Source organism: Ursus maritimus, unplaced genomic scaffold (genome assembly GCF_017311325.1).
Source record: "Ursus maritimus isolate PB19 unplaced genomic scaffold, ASM1731132v1 scaffold_4, whole genome shotgun sequence".
Lineage (NCBI taxonomy): Eukaryota > Metazoa > Chordata > Mammalia > Carnivora > Ursidae > Ursus > Ursus maritimus.
The window spans coordinates 89923522-89939529 of NW_024426552.1; the positions used below are offsets into that span (position 1 = coordinate 89923522).

Genomic DNA, 16008 nt, shown 5'->3' on the forward strand with positions numbered 1-16008 from the left:
GTTCAGCTGGGCTGGAGGGTAGGGCTCTAAGCGAAGCTGGAGAAGCAGAGGTGGGAGCTGGGGAGCCACTGCTTTTCCTCTTTGCCCTTCCGGCGCAGGACTACCCCCAGGATTGGAATATGTTTTAGAAAGATGGCTTCAAGAGCCCATTTGGAGACGTTGGGTGAAAGAAGCCAGTTAGAACAGAGAGCCCCATTTGCCTGTATTCACTATTATCCCACACGTCTCCAAAATCAAATTGTAAGTTACAAAAAGAAAGGAGTTATTTCTCAGTATTCCTTTTTTTTTGGGGGGGGGGGTCCTAAATCAGCAAATGCTTGAAACTTATTTCTCTTTGCACACTCCTATTTCTCTGCAGATTTCAGTTATTTCTGCCTACTTCTTCCACTAGACTGATTTTGTTCTAGTGAAGAATCAATGTATACAAAAATGCCTTAAGATTGTAAATATATGTTCATATATGTGATTTCAGTGTTTCATTCATCTTCTTGTCCTAACACCTTACACCAGTGTTGGCGCAGCACAGAAGCCACAGTAAACGTGTGCAAAATGAGAGGAAGCATGGTGTAGCCCAAAGAACTTGGAAATTATAATCAGGCAAAAGCCAGTGATGTTAGGCAAGTTATTCAAGTTCTCTGAGTCCTCTGTTAAGTAAACATTTAAATGAACATTTATTTGTTAAATGGTGGTATTGCCTTCTGTTCAGGTCCTGAGAATTAAAAGCCTCAAAGCCCTGATACTCAGGTGTAAATAAATAGCAGTCCCTCTTTGAAGATGAATGAAGATGTCGTTCCTGGAGGGAATTAAGAGAACAGAAATTGGAAACTTCAAGGAAAAAGATGGGACCTTTGAGAGGGCTCTCAACTACACGTTGAAGGATTTAAATTTAATACAATGAGGTTACGGAGGCATGGAGTGATTGAAGTAGGTTTCAAAGCTGACTATTCTGGAAGCAAGATGTAGAACAAGGCCTCTCATCTGAAAGGCATGCCCTGAACCCAGCCTGGAGGGGAAATGACAGACTTAAGCCAGTGCGATGGTCTGCAAATGGGAAGGAGGGTAATACAAGGCAATGAGTCTCACCCTGTGGTATTGACGACCCAAGTCACCTGCCACCTGAGGTCCTACATTGTGGACCCGTAGTCATAACTTTGCTCCAAAAGCAGTTTAGGATTTGCTCAAATACAAAAATTAACATCCAAATGATGATGCCTGGAAGTGAGGGCATGTAACAAAATATACAGACTTGTAAGTCTTTCTATTGTGCGTGCAATGTAAGCTGAGTCGTATTAAAAAAAAAAAGATTCAAAGTGATACTTTCTGATTTCAAATACCTTCTAACAAAAGAAATGCAACTTTAACATATCAGAAAGCATGAGTTTTAAAACTAGCACTAAAAGAAATCTCAAACCATTACACCTCTGGATACTTCTCTCAGCCTAAATTTGAATGTCTCAGAGATCACAACAGCCAGTAATACATAGTACGGAGAAGCCCTAGCCAGGTTCTCAGTCTCAGCACCCTTCCTTCCTTTCTTTGCCCACAGCTAGGGTTGCTAGATTCTCGCAGGCACGCTCAGTCTTGCCTTTAATCTTGAAACCCAATCTTGACCTTAGAGGGCATTAACTCTTTGCATTTACTTCTTGTTCTAATGTCCTGAGCCAGATCTGATACCAGTTTCAATATGAATATTGACAAAAAGCCAATTAATCCTGTTTTGTAGAGGGTTCAGAATTTACTAGAGTACTATTTAGAGGAAAGGACAGCCAGCTCGGTCAAGGAGACAATCTAAGAGCAACACTGCAACTTCAGCCAAACCCGCTTCTCCAGAACAATGCAACCAGTCAGGGCAGCGACTTCACCTTCTTCACTATTGTTCAAGGCAAGACAAGAGCAAATTGTAGTTCAATACATATATTTTAAAAGTCATTTCAAACAAGAATATCTGTCCCACAGTTATCAGAAATTATCCAGGTAGAAGCTGTATGACCACCAGGGCTCATAAAACCACAGGGTTGATAGGGAGCTAAAGGTTTTCGGCCTGCTCTTCCTCCCAAAGCAGAATCTTTGTTCCCGTGTCCATGACAGCTAAGCACCCAGCCCAGCCCGAACACCACCAGGAAGAGGGAAATGTTTCTTGCTGAGACGGCCTTTTATCAGCAACTCCAGATCTACACCAAGTCTTCCGACCCCTGCCTCCTTGCAACTTTCCCCCAGTGGTCCTGTGCGGGCAGACACAGTAATAACAGTGGCCTTCCACATGACTTCTCTTCCAATGAACTGCCCGTCCTGGTCACATGCTCCCTGAAGACTCTCTTTTCCTGGATAAACATCTCGGATATGCTGAATCCTTATCTCATCACATGGCTTCCAGATCTCTTTCCTTTCTTGTCTTCTGCCACGTCTGGGGGCCTACTTGTTCAACATCTCCGAAAGGTGGGTATCCATGTTCTGTTCATGCTTCAGGCAGCGTCGGAACACAACCCCAGAGTGGTACCCTTTCCAGCCTTAATTTGGACAAAACGCTTTGTCATTACAAGTTCATCCGATGCTGATTTCCTTAGCTGCCTTCCCATCCTACTACATCATGTTTCCTCTTCCATGGAGAGTGGTCAAGCTGGGTGTATTAGTAATGCAATTGATTTCATCTTACTTGATTTTAATTAATGTTAATTGGTTGACTATTTAACTTCATTAAATTTTATTAAGTTTTTTTCTCACATTCCAGCCTACCAGGAACTTTCTGGACATTGAGTCTATCACCAAACAACCTTTGCCGGCTTTGTGACATTGATAAGAATGACAAGAATGCTTTCCATGTTGCCATCCAAGTCACTAATAAAAATGCAAAACAAAACAAGGCCAAGGACTACCACTAGTAATTTTTCCCCAATGGGAGGCAAATTTGAGGCAATGTTTTTTAAAAAGCTATCTGCCCATCCCCCTGACTTTCCTGAACCATAGAGGAGCAGGTTGGTCTGATTTCCTTCAGAGTCGTTGTTACCACTCTTGCCCACTCTCACACCTGATTTACTTGTGTGGTCATTTTCTCCTCCTAAAAGGGCGAGAGCTCTGTATGATACCGAGCCTCTTCATAATGACTATGCTAAGTACTGTCTTCCTCAAACAGATTCAAAATTTGCCCTGAATAGAAACACATGTAGATGCATATATAGGTATAGATATGGCTCAATATATTCTGTCTTTCACAGAGAAAGGGAGCAAAAAAAAAAAAAAAAAGTCTTTAGCTTAGCTACATGCTTAAGATACAAACCATTTTGATCAAGAAAAGATTCTGAAATTTGACCAGGAAGCAATGAGTTGAAAACAGAGTAAACTTACTATAAAGGCCTCGGTGCCCATTGTGTCTGTGAAGGGCAGGATATTCTATTTGAAATCACTTGTAGTCTTTTTATTTCTTTTAGTTCTTGGAAGCATACCCTTTGGTATACTACCTGTAATCTCTGGCTCTCAGACCTCCCTAGGGAGGGTTACCTTCTGATCACATTAACATTAATAAACACCGTTTCTCTGATGCTGACAGCCACCATTATTGTAAGGTTTCTCACTCCCCTTGTGCTCTTCCAGTTCCTTCTAGAAGTTTCCTGTGAACTTGTGAGCAAGTTCTTCAGCTGGCTTCAGTAACTTGTTCACCTAGCCAGGGCAGCTAATATTGTACCTGCCTCTGTGCTGAGCCTCCTGCTATGGGTAGAATTTGGACAGTTCACCCCAGTTACCCATAAGGCCAGCACCACAGACTCACTTCCTCTCCCCGGACAAACTCTGTTTTACGGGTCACCAAATAGAGGTTCCTTGGCTCCCAGTATCTCATGGTCTATAAATCGCATTCTGTTTCCATGAACCTGGCTTTTTTAGATTCCACATACAAGTGATATCACACGGTATTTGTCTTTCTCCGTCTGACTTAGTTCACTTAACATCAAGGTCCATCTATGTTGTCGCAAACAGGAAGATTTCCTTCTTTCTGATGATTGGATAATATTCCATTATCTTGATGAAGAAATAGGCTTCCTTTATTTAACAATGAGAATAAGGTAATTTATTGAGGTTCCTTTTTTCCTTCGTTGCTAAGAAAGTCAAGATAAATTTTGTTCTCAATTATGGCAATTATCCTTAGCCTGGAATTTCTGGTAAGACCATTCTTCCTCCTGTTTTATTGCGTACCTCATATTCATTTAATCCTTATTTTAATGGACCTATCTTATGCCTGTTTTATTATATGCTGTTCAATTCTTATGGGAGGTAGGTATTTATTTAGAACTTTTTGGCTTCAAGTGACAGGAAACCAATTCAGACTACATTGAAGGAAAAAAATACATTAGGTTTAGAATGAAACAGCTTATTCTAAACCCAGTTTAAAATTCCTGAACCAGGCACTCCCTTCAGCAGCACAGATACTAAAATTGGAACCATACAGAGATTAGCATGGCCCCTGCACAAGGACGACAGACAAATCCATGAAGCAGTCCATAAATAAATAAATAAATAAATAAATAAAAATTTAAAAAATTCCTGAACCAAAATAGTACTAATACAAATAACTCTCTCATTTTTAATTCCATGGTTTATAGTGATGGATCAACAAATACATTGTTTATGCTTTATTAGGATACAGTAACATTTTTCACTTACTTTTCATAGATTAACTAACATTTTCTGTCCAGCCTTATGATAATTATTCCAAAGAAGATTGAATAAGTTTAAACATCCCTCTCCTTAAAGAATTTGTAATCTAAGTGACATCATCACACATTGAGAAATAAATGCATAGCTTGATCGTGTACTGTTTTTGTTTAATCGGGGTTTTCCAGAGAAAATGACCCAATAGAATAGATAGGTAGGTAGATAGATGGATACACAGATACACAGAAAAAAAAGAAAAGATAAAAAGATTGAGAGAGAAAAAAAAGATTTATTTTAACAAATTGGTTCATGTGATTATGAGAGCAGCAGGCAAGAGACCCAAGAAAGAGCTGATGTTGCAGCTTGAGTCTGAAAGCAACGTGAAGGCAGACTCTTCCTTTGGATATGTCAGCCATTTTTCCTTTAAGGCCTTCAACGGACTGGATGAGGTCCATCCACATTATAAAGAATAATCTGTTTTACTCCAAGTCTACTGATTTAAATGTTAAATCATCTGAAAAATACCTTCACAATGACATCTGGACTGGTGTTTGACCAAATGTTTGGGTACTGAGGCAGGGCTAAATCTGGAAAATAAAATTAATGATCACATGACTTTAAGAGCAACTAGACTGAGAGTATAACTGATATCATAGGGGTCTTAGTTTATTCCAATATGTCTAGCACTGCCTTGCAAATAAGAGATGCTCAATAAATATTTGTTGAATCATCAAATTGGAAATTGTATTATCGCCACCATGAGAGCCAAGCTAAGACTCTTTTTTGTGAGTTCTCTGAGTTCATTATGATCCCAGCTGGGGGTGCCTGGCTGGCTCAGCCGGTAGAACATGTGACTCTTGATCTCGGGGTTGTGAGTTCAAGTGCCATGTTAGGTGTAGAGATTACTTAAAAATAAAATCTTAAAAAGAAAAAAAATCTCAGGCAGAAATTTCTTTCTATTTATCCTACATAGGGCTTAGGGTACTTATCCAATCTGAAGATCTGAGTCCCTCATCAATTCTGGAAATGTCTCAGTCATTATCACTTCAAATATGGTCTCTCCTCCATTATCTCTATTTTCTTTGGAACTTTTATTAGGCAAATGTAGGATCTTACTCTCTCATTTATCTCTTTCTTTGTCTCTTTTTGTTGCCTCCCATAAATATCCTTAAATCTATCTTCTAGTTCACTAATTCTGCCTTCATCTGTGTCTACTTTTCTCTTTAACTTGCATGCTGGGTTTTCAATTTTGTGATTATATTTTCTCAAAGGATTAAACACAGAATTACCACATGACCCAGCAATTTCTCTTTTAGTTATATATATAAGAGAAATGAAAACATATGTCCATATAAAAACTTGTACACAAATGTTCATAGTAGCAGTCTTCGTAATAACAAAAATGTAGAAAGAAGTCAGATGTCAGTCAACTGATGAAGTGAGAAATAAAATGTGGTATAGCCAAACAATGGAATATTACTTGGCAAGAAAAAAGGAACAGTGTACTGATATACATGACTATTATGTCAAATGAGCCTTAAAAGTATTACGTTAAGTGAAAGAAGCCAGTTTCATAACCCATAAGTTATATGAGTCTATTTATACAAAATGTCCAGAATAGGCAAATATACAGACAGAAAGTAGATTAGTGGCTATATAAGAATGGCAGGACTTGGAGAGTTTGAGGGGTAATGGCTAAAGGGGTAAGTTTCTTTTAGGGGTAATGAGAATGCTCTAAAATTAATTATGTTGATGGACGCACAACTCTGGGAATAGATTAAAAACCACTGAATTGTACACTTTAAACCATTGAATTGTACACTCTATGATATGTTAAGGCTCCTTAAAAAATAAGATACTACCTCAGTAAAGCTTTAGAAGAATAAGATACTTTTCAATCATGACACAGAAGAGCTTCTTTTTTTTCCAAACTCAAATGTGCATTAGACTTTACTATTGTTATTGTATTTTGTCCAGTATTTCTCACTGTTTGTGGTGGGTAGTCAGCATTAGCTTTGTCCACTGCTTTCCCAGAAGTGAAAATCTCTACAACTAATATATACTTTTATTATTCCCATTTCATAGATGAGAAATCAGAGGCGTGGAAAATTTAAGGAATTTTCCTTACATCATACACCTAGACAGTGGCATTGGCAGGATTTAAATCTAATAAAATCTTTAAATCTTGCCATGAGCTCTAATGACAATATTTGGTATTATCCTATTATGATATTGATAAATAACTATACCTATTATCTAATAATATGATTTAGTACTAAAGTACCCAAGTCTGTGATAAAGGGAATGAGAGATAATATTAACTTTGCTTTTTAGCTGGTTTCCTTCTGGGCAGCAAAATGTGTGCTGTAGTTCTAGACCTCATACTTCATATCACAACTTCCAGAAGATTAAGTCTTTTCCAGTAGGCCTGAGAGAAAGCAAGGAAGTGCCTCTTTCCCAGAACCCCCTAATAAATGAATTCTAGCACCTCATTGGCTCTAATTAGGTTATGTGTCAATCCTTAAACTAATCATGGTGATTTGGGCAAAGGGATATAGTGATTGCTTTTAAACCAATCTGGGCCAGGATGCCTGGTGGCTTAGTAGGCTAAGCATCTGTCTTCGGCTCAGGTCATGATCCCAGGGTCCTGGGATGGAGTCCTACATCCGGCTCCTTGCTCAGTGGGGAGCCTGCTTCTCCCTCTGCCTGCTGCTCTCTCTCTCTCTCTCTGACAAATAAATAAATAAAATCTTGAAAAGAAAAGAAAAAAAAAACAACAACAATCTGGGCCTAGTTCTGGAGCTCTGAATAGAGTCAATCCCACCAAAACCAGTGACAAAAACAGGGGAGAAGCCTTCTCAAAAGATATTTGGTGAAATATTCCCAGAAGTGGAGAAATGAATATTTGGTAGCAAAGGACATTAGGGAAGCAGGGAGGATAGGGAGGGCATTCCAGTAACAGATAAGCAAAGGAAGAGTGAAGTGAACACGATAGAGTGTTAAAAAGGGCATGCAGTATATTTTTTGTTATAATACAGGAACATTTTCCATGTAAAGAGCCAAGCTAAACTTTTTTCTGTGTTTTTTTTTTTTCTTTCTAAAGAGAATATATTTTGCTCTAAGACCCAAAATGCGCTGCAGAGCCACGGTCTCTGGGCTCACAATCATCCCTCAGCCGTGCTGGCAACCAGACTCTCCGGGTGGCACTCCATGGAAGTGGTTTCTGACTCCTAATCAAGGCCTTGCAGAGGTTGAGAGAGGTTCAAGCACCTGAGCCTAAGCCAATGGGGAGCAGGAGCAGAGGACCGCCCTCTACAAAGCTTCTCCCTTCGGAGCAGCCTCCGATGAAAGTAGTGGTCGAGGCGGGTGACAGAAGAGCCAGTGTGTGCATTGTGCTTACAGCAGTGCTGCGATCATGAGCCAGACGGCAAAAAGGGAGTCAGAACGGGGGACCTTTCTAAAGCAACCATTTCCTCATCCAGCTAACGGTGTGGCTCCAGCCGCTAGCTCAGCTCGTCTTCAGCCTGTGACCATCGGATGGTAGAAACTAGCTAACTCGGAGCATGTTTTCATCTGCTGAGGATCTGGGTATAGTAAAAATTAAGGTTAAGAAAAACAGGTTCCAAAAGTTGTGGGATATTTTATATATTTACATTTAACACATAAATGCCTTTCATATTCACAAAGATGCCTGTGTCACGGAGTACCAAACCCCTGCCTTCCCCGCGTCCATCCACAACCCCCTTCTCAAAGCTCCCTGGCCTTGACCTCGGTGCCTAACGCTACATGTTCTCCTTGTTTTCTCCCCATTTTTGTCTCATTTAATAATTCAATAAACACGTATTGAGGTTCTATTTATCATGCATCAGGCACTGCGCTCTGGATATCAGCAGTGAACGAGACAGACAGCGCCCTGCCCTCATGGACCAATTTTCCTTGCCTGGCACCAAAGCCGCATCACATGCTGGCTTGTCCACCTTCTCAGTCTTACCTCCTTCCTGCTGCGCCGCCCCTCCATCCCCAGCTCCAGCAGTAACAAACTGCTCATGGTGCTCTGAGAACACCAAGATATTCCATGCCTCCAACGCCCTACCTTTCCCCAAGTTTTATTCTATTGGTAATCCATTCATCCTTCACATCCCTCCTCTATGAGACCTTCCCTGACCTGCTGAGATTATAATCCTTTCTTATTCTGTGCTACTTTTGTACTTTGTATGCATTCTTTTGCACACATCATACCCTACTATAATAATCATGCGCTCTCAGTGATCTCTTACAGCACTGAACTGGTCAGGGGCGCAGGGCAGCTCTGCATCCCACAGGGTCTAGCATAGAGCCTATTATAGATGGCCCTTAAATACTGACAAATGGAATTGAAATATTTGTATGCCATTATTAACAGCAGGAACCCTTGTGCAGTGTTCTTAGTTTAATTTTATTTGCTAAAACTCATGAACAAAAAAGGACTAATACCTTTTTAACATCTTGGTTTACAGTCATTAAAGAAATGAAAATGGGTTGAATTTGTGGACCATTCAAAGAATTGTTAGCACTTAGCCATTTGACATTGTGTATGTTGTATTTGATTTAAAGATAAAATGCAAATGTGGTACTGAAATTTACATAACTGCCAAGGGAAATACTATTCATGATCTTTTTAGTTTATTTATTTATTTAAGTCATCGCTATACCTAAGTGAGACTTGAACTCACGACCCCAAATGAGTCATAAGCTCTTCTGACTGAGCCAGCCAGGTGCCCCACTATTTGTGATTTTTAAGTATGATGTGAAGTAGTATCAAGAGTTACTTTATCTTTCCTTAAACTTTTATTAAATATTGTCCTTTAAAATTGTTAAACTTTTTCCTATATAATAATACATCCTCAAAGGAATATGCTCAAACAAAAGAAGTACAGAGGTACACAGAATGTTTGTAAAGTTTTCCTTATTTATGCCCCACGTACACTCCATATCTTCCCCTCAGAAGTAACCATAATAATTATTTTGTGTAAGCTTCCAGAGATTTTTTTGTGTGTTGCAAAAATATACAATGTATAATCAATATATTACACAAATGGGACATTACATTATGTCTATTCTTAGAATTAAACAATCTAATTTCCTAACTCCTTCCAAAACAGTTTCATTCTTATACTTCAACCAATCAATTCTGTTTCTTTCCAGATGTCACAGTCAAAGCCAAATCTATTTTCTAATACATTGTCTGTGGTTCTAACTTGACCTTGTCTCCCTTGATGCTTTGCAATGCATAGGTTGGTTAAAAATGCAAGAGAGGTTGTTTTGCCTAAAATATCTGAAAAATTGATTTAATTCTTCGTTGTTTATCAGAGAAGTTTTAACTTTCATCCCTTATACATCCATACTTTAGCGCAACTCTTCTCCCTCTACTCAATATTCATGTCTACATTTCTGTTATACAATTTTACCTTTCATCATATTTTAATTTTCTTCTAAGTCACGTTTTATGAGGTGCCTGGCTGGCTCAGTTGGAAGAGTATGTGACTCTTGCTCTTGGGGTTGTGAGTTCGAGCCCCATGTTGGGATAAAGATTACTTAATAAATAGATAAGTAAATAAACTATGGGGTCCCTGGGTGTTAGTTAAACATCCAACTCTTGATTTCAGCTCAGGTCGTGATCTCAGGGTCATGAGATTAAGCCCTGCAGTGGGCTCCTCGCTGGGCATGGAGTCTGCTTAAGATTCTCTTCTGCCTCTTCCTCTGTCCCTCCCCCCACCTCACACACACTCTCTCTCTCTCTCTCTCAAAAAAAAAAAAAGGAAATAAACTAAAATAAATAAACCACTTTTTATTAAATTTCATGAGCTTCTTACTGAGTATGTCCAGCTAATCCCCGCCATTGACCTCGCCATATCTGGGCTCGTCAGTCGTTTCCATTTTGCAATTTGTAATTAATACTTTACATTGATTTTAAAGTGTTTTGGCAAAGCCATACTAGTTGGCTAATTTCACCCAGAGTAAATAGATATTTATGTTGGGCAACTGAGACTTCTCTCACCATCCATATACCATACCGCCTAAAATTTTACCAATAAAAACTCACTGCTTCAGGCTACGTATTTTCCTATTTCTGCTATTTTCTCTTAAAATGTTAGTAACCTAAGGAAGTGTAGCGCACTGGAAACCCAAACGGAAGTGAGAACATTCATATGATTTCAGGTAAATTAATAGCTCCATGAGAAAAATTCTGAGTGGAATAAAAGATAAGAGTTGTAGTTTTGCCTGATGAAGAAGGCACTGGAAAGGGGATGTGAAGAACAATACTACCCAATTCCTGGTAATCTAAGGTTTGCCTTGTTTTCTATTTAAGCTTTTTTGCAATGAAGTTAGTTTCGTCCACTTGGTATGGGCAATGTAAAATACTCCAATGGCTCTATGTCTAGGGGAAAGGAGACCTGTCCTCGCTCTCTTTCTTCCTTTCTTTCTTGCAAAAAAATATTTATTGAATGCCTATTTTGTGCTAGTTCCAGGCACTGAGGATGCAATGATAAAACAGACATTCTTATTCTTGTGGAGCTTACATTACAACAAGGAGAAGATAGACACTAAATGATATAATGACTAAGTAAATGATATACTATATTAGAAGTTGATATGTTCTTTTTTTTTTAAGAATTTATTTATTTATTTGACAGAGAGAGAGACAGCCAGCGAGAGAGGGAACACAAGCAGGGGGAGTGGGAGAGGAAGAAGCAGGCTCCTAGCAGAGGAGCCTGATGTGGGGCTCGATCCCAGAACGCCGGGATCACGCCCTGAGCCGAAGGCAGAAGCTTAACCGCTGTGCCACCCAGGCGCCCCAGAAGTTGATATGTTCTGAAAGAAAAAGTAAAGAAGAACGTGGTAAGAGAAATCAGGTGCCCCTGGGATATAAATGGGAGTTTAAATTTTCAACAAGAAGCTTGATATGGTCATTGAGAAGATGCCTTTTGAACAAAGCAGATGGAATTAACTGTGGGGATATCTAGAGGAAGAGCATTCCAGGCAAGGAGAGAGCTAGTGAAAGACCATAAGGTGGGGATGCGCCTGGCTTATTTGAGAAATAGCGGGGGGGTCACTATATCTAGAGTGCAGCAAGCAAGGTCTAGAGTAGTAGAAGTCAAGTTTGGGGCAAATGGAGGCCAAAAGGTGGAGGGTTCTGTAAGCACTACCTGAATGAAATGAGGAGTTAACACAAGGTTTGGAACAGAGCTCAAAAGGGCAAGAACTGGGGCACCTGGTTGACTCACTCACTGGAGCATGCAACTCTCAGTCTCAGGGTCATGAGTTCAAGACCCATGATGGGTATAGAGCTTACTTGAAAGAAAGAAAGAAAGAAAGAAAGAAAGAAAGGAAGGAAGGAAGGAAGGAAGGAAGGAAGGAAGGAAGGAAGGAAGGAAGAGAAAAAGAATGGCAAGAACTGACTTAGGTTTGAAGGGGTCCCTCTGGCTACTGATTGAGAATAGATGATTGGGGCAAGAGCAGGAGCAGGGAGACAGTTAGGAGACTACTGCAGTCATCTAGGAGGGACGTGATGGCCGCTTGCACAGTGTGGTAGATGGAAAGGTGGTAGGATTTCGTATCTATCTCAAAGATGGAGCAAACAAGATTTGTTGACAGATTAGATATGGGGGTGTAAAAGAAAGAAAGATAAGGATGAGTCCAAGGTTTTTGGTGTGAGCGATTGGCAGAATGATGCCATGAACCAAGACAGGGAGGGCTGTGGGAGGAATAGGATTGGGGGAACAGCAGGAGTTCGGTTTGGGGCATGTTGAGTGTAAGATGCCTATTAGATACACTTATTTCTGAATGTAATTGGTTGTCTGATCTGAGGGAAGCCACTTAACCTCTCAAGCCTTCATCTGTAAAGTGAGAAATTTGGACTAGAAGAACTGCAAAGTCTCTTTAACATTTTTGGATTCTAAGTTTTACTTGGATAGGTTGTTTTTTGTGCTAATTTACACAATTATTTGTACGTGTCATCACAGACAACATTTTATTTTTGTAATTTGAAATTGGGTGGTCAAGGTAGGCCTCATTGAAAATGTGACTTGGGGGGGCGCCTGGATGGCACAGCGGTTAAGCGGCTGCCTTTGGCTCAGGGCGTGATCCCGGCGTTCTGGGATCGAGCCCCACATCAGGCTCCTCTGCTAGGAGCCTGCTTCTTCCTCTCCCACTCCCCCTGCTTGTGTTCCCTCTCTCGCTGGCTGTCTCTATCTCTGTCGAATAAATAAATAAATAAATATTTAAAAAAAAAAAAAAGAAAGAAAATGTGACTTGGAAACGAAGGAGATAAAGAAGTTAGCCATGAAGGTATCTAGAAAGGAATGTTCCGGGTGGAGAAAAGCACCACACAAGGACACCAAGGTAAGAATAAGCCTGTTCAAGCAATCACTCAGTTTGATAAGGATGGATTAAATACAAGACACACACTTGACTGATAAAACCCACGGAGAGAGCAAAACGTCTTTAATGAGGCGTAAAAAGAGACATTAGAAGTTTTAAAGGATTCAAAAGCTAGTGGAACATCAAATAGCTTTTAAAAAAACAACAATTTGATGATCCAAGCATAAATGAATCAGAAACATAAGAATTACTTTTTCCCTTAAATTGCTTAAAAAAAAAATTCAGACATAAAATTCTTGGCAAATATGCTTTAGATTTTTTTTAACCTTTTCTTCCTCTTAAAAAAAAGTCTAAATTTTCAAATTACAGTTTTCATAAACAGTTCCCAATTTAGCAATAATGGAATAATCTATTTTTTAAAGAAATAAAGCCAATCGAATCAATGAATAGGGTAACTAGAAAAATAATACAAATCACAAAAATAATGAACTTTCCAGTTATATGAAATCCTTTTAGATATAGTTAGGAGTTTAAAAATTACAAGGGAGATCTCCTCATCAAACAGGCCTAATCTTTTCTGGTATTTTCCAGGGTTCTTACATTTTCTAAGATTTTTGGTAGGCCAAGTATATATATATATTTTTTCCTACTCCTCTAATCGAAGTCTTTTGATAACTAACACAAAGCTGGCCAAATTGGGAGAGATAGTCCATTAATTTAGATGGAACGTGGTTTCCTGGCTTCCTGGCTTCCCAGGGCTGAAATAATGGAAATCTAAATGAGGAAAGGACAGAAAGGAGGGTGGGTCAGATGAAAGAGTGGCAGTGGGCGTGTGGAAGATAGTTACAATGCAGGAAGGTAGATTAGAAATCTCAGATTGAGGTCCTATGTAGCAGTAACAGAAAACCCTTCCAGAGCCCTTAGTATGGGGTAGGGAAAGCACTTCACATGTATGTAATATTACCTTTCATTCTGACAAGTGAAACATATAGCAACTGGTCACAGGATCTTTAATTTGAAATGTATTCAAACTACCTTCTACCTTCTAATGCTGCAAAGAAGAATTTCACTGCCAGCCTATTCCCCGCCCCCTAGCCCCACTCCCACCCTCTTTACAGATAACTTATTCATTCTTCTAGAAGCTCGTAAGATTTTCCTCTTTGGGGAGCCTGGATGGCTCAGTTGGTTGAATGTTGGGACTCTTCACTTGGGCTTAGATTATGATCTCAGGGTCATCAGACTGAGCCCCACGTTGGGCTCCTCACTGGGCATGAAGCCTGCTTAAGATTCTCTCTCCTCCTCTCCCTTTGCCCCTTCCCTGCTCTCTCTCTTTCTCTATTTAAAAAAAAAGATTTCCCTTGTTTATCCTTGGGTAAACAATAACATAAAATCTTAAAGAGTGCTTACTACGTGCCAGGAGATATTCAAAGCATTTCACATACAGTAATACATGTAGTCATCATAGCAACACTTTGAAACTATTGCAATCGCTATCCTTATTTTACAGGTGGGAAAACCGAGAGCAGTTAAATAACTACACATAATTGAGCCAGGATAGCTGCTCAAGAAATGAGAACACGGGAGATAAAACAAAATGTAAATACTGTTTTAAAGATACTGATCTTCATAGAGTACAGGAAATTTGAAAAGACAAATAGTGGTAGGGATGACGGGCTGCTTAGATACTAGTACCCTGATGTGTGCAACCAAGGACGCTAACTGAAAGAAATTCTCTGGGCCCAATGCAGGAGAGCATCCTGGGGTAGAGCACCTGCTTAAGAGGAAACAAAATATTGCCCGTGGCTTGTGTGCCTGCCATGATTTGGGTCCCTGTACACCTTTCCACTGTGAGCACTCACATTTTTGTTTGTTTTGTTTTGCTTGCCCTTCTAATACTCTCCCTAGGTTTGGGGAATTCACCACCCCTCCAGATCTTGCCTCCCTGTGCAAGCCCCCCAGCTTTTCTTTTATCAAGAGTAGAAACGACATGAGATGTGAACGGCTGAAGAACTGGAAATGTTTAACCCACAGAAGAGAAGATTTTGGTGGGGGAGGCTGGTGAAGGAAGCCATTGATAGAGACCTCTCCAAATATTTGGAGAGCCGGCACATGAAAGAAGGCTGTGGCTTAAGAGCAGAAACTGGGGGTGGGTGTGGGGGAGGAGACGTGGGGGGAGAAAGAACAAGATAGCCAAGTGGGTGAGGGAAACAACTCACGCATTCTCCAGAATGATTGCCCTCTGTGCAATTTTTCTAAAAATCTACTTTCTTTAGGTATTGGCCTACATATGATAAAAATGCATCCATGATGTTCATTTTCATGGATTTTAACAAATGAAAACACCCATGTAACTACTGTAATCAAGACATGGGAGGTTCCTATCACCCCACAAAGTTCCCTTTTCCTCTGTGTTAGTCTCCCACTCCGCCCGCGGCCCTAGCCTGCCACCAATCTGATTTTGGTGGCTAAATCTAGAATTTCATGTAAATGTTATCTCACATTTTATGTGTGGTTTCTTTCCCTGGGCATGGTTCTGGAGATTCACCACTGTTATAGCAGGTGTCAGCTGACCATGTGTAGTTATTGCTCAGTGATGGTCTACTGAATTGATAGACCAAATTTGTTTACCCATTCCTTTGTTGGTGGACATTAGGCTTGTTTCCAGATTTTTGTTATCTTGAAGCTGCTATGACCATTCATGTACAAATGTTTTTGTGGGGGGCGCCTGGGTGGCACAGCGGTTAAGCGTCTGCCTTCGGCTCAGGGCGTGACCCCGGCGTTCTGGAATCGAGCCCCACATCAGGCTCCTCCACTGGGAGCCTGCTTCTTCCTCTCCCACTCCCCCTGCTTGTGTTCCCTCTCTCGCTGGCTGTCTCTATCTCTGTTGAATAAATAAATAAAATCTTTAAAAAAAATGTTTTTGTGGACATTCGTCTTCATTTCTCTTGGGTAAACACTTAGGAGTGAGATTGTTAGGTTACATGGACAGTGCACATTTCACTT

At 40.1% G+C, this 16008-nt stretch overlaps 1 protein-coding gene and 1 non-coding gene across 5 annotated transcripts in view; one reads left to right on the forward strand and one right to left on the reverse strand.

The window, feature by feature from the left end:
• The window catches only part of FNDC3B (fibronectin type III domain containing 3B), a 380755-nt gene that overhangs the window by 343294 nt on the left and 21453 nt on the right, over positions 1 to 16008 (reverse strand). The window lies entirely within an intron of this gene.
• LOC121100592 lies at positions 4395 to 4498 on the forward strand. Its single transcript, XR_005832339.1, has one exon. It is a non-coding gene; the product is annotated as a U6 spliceosomal RNA (small nuclear RNA).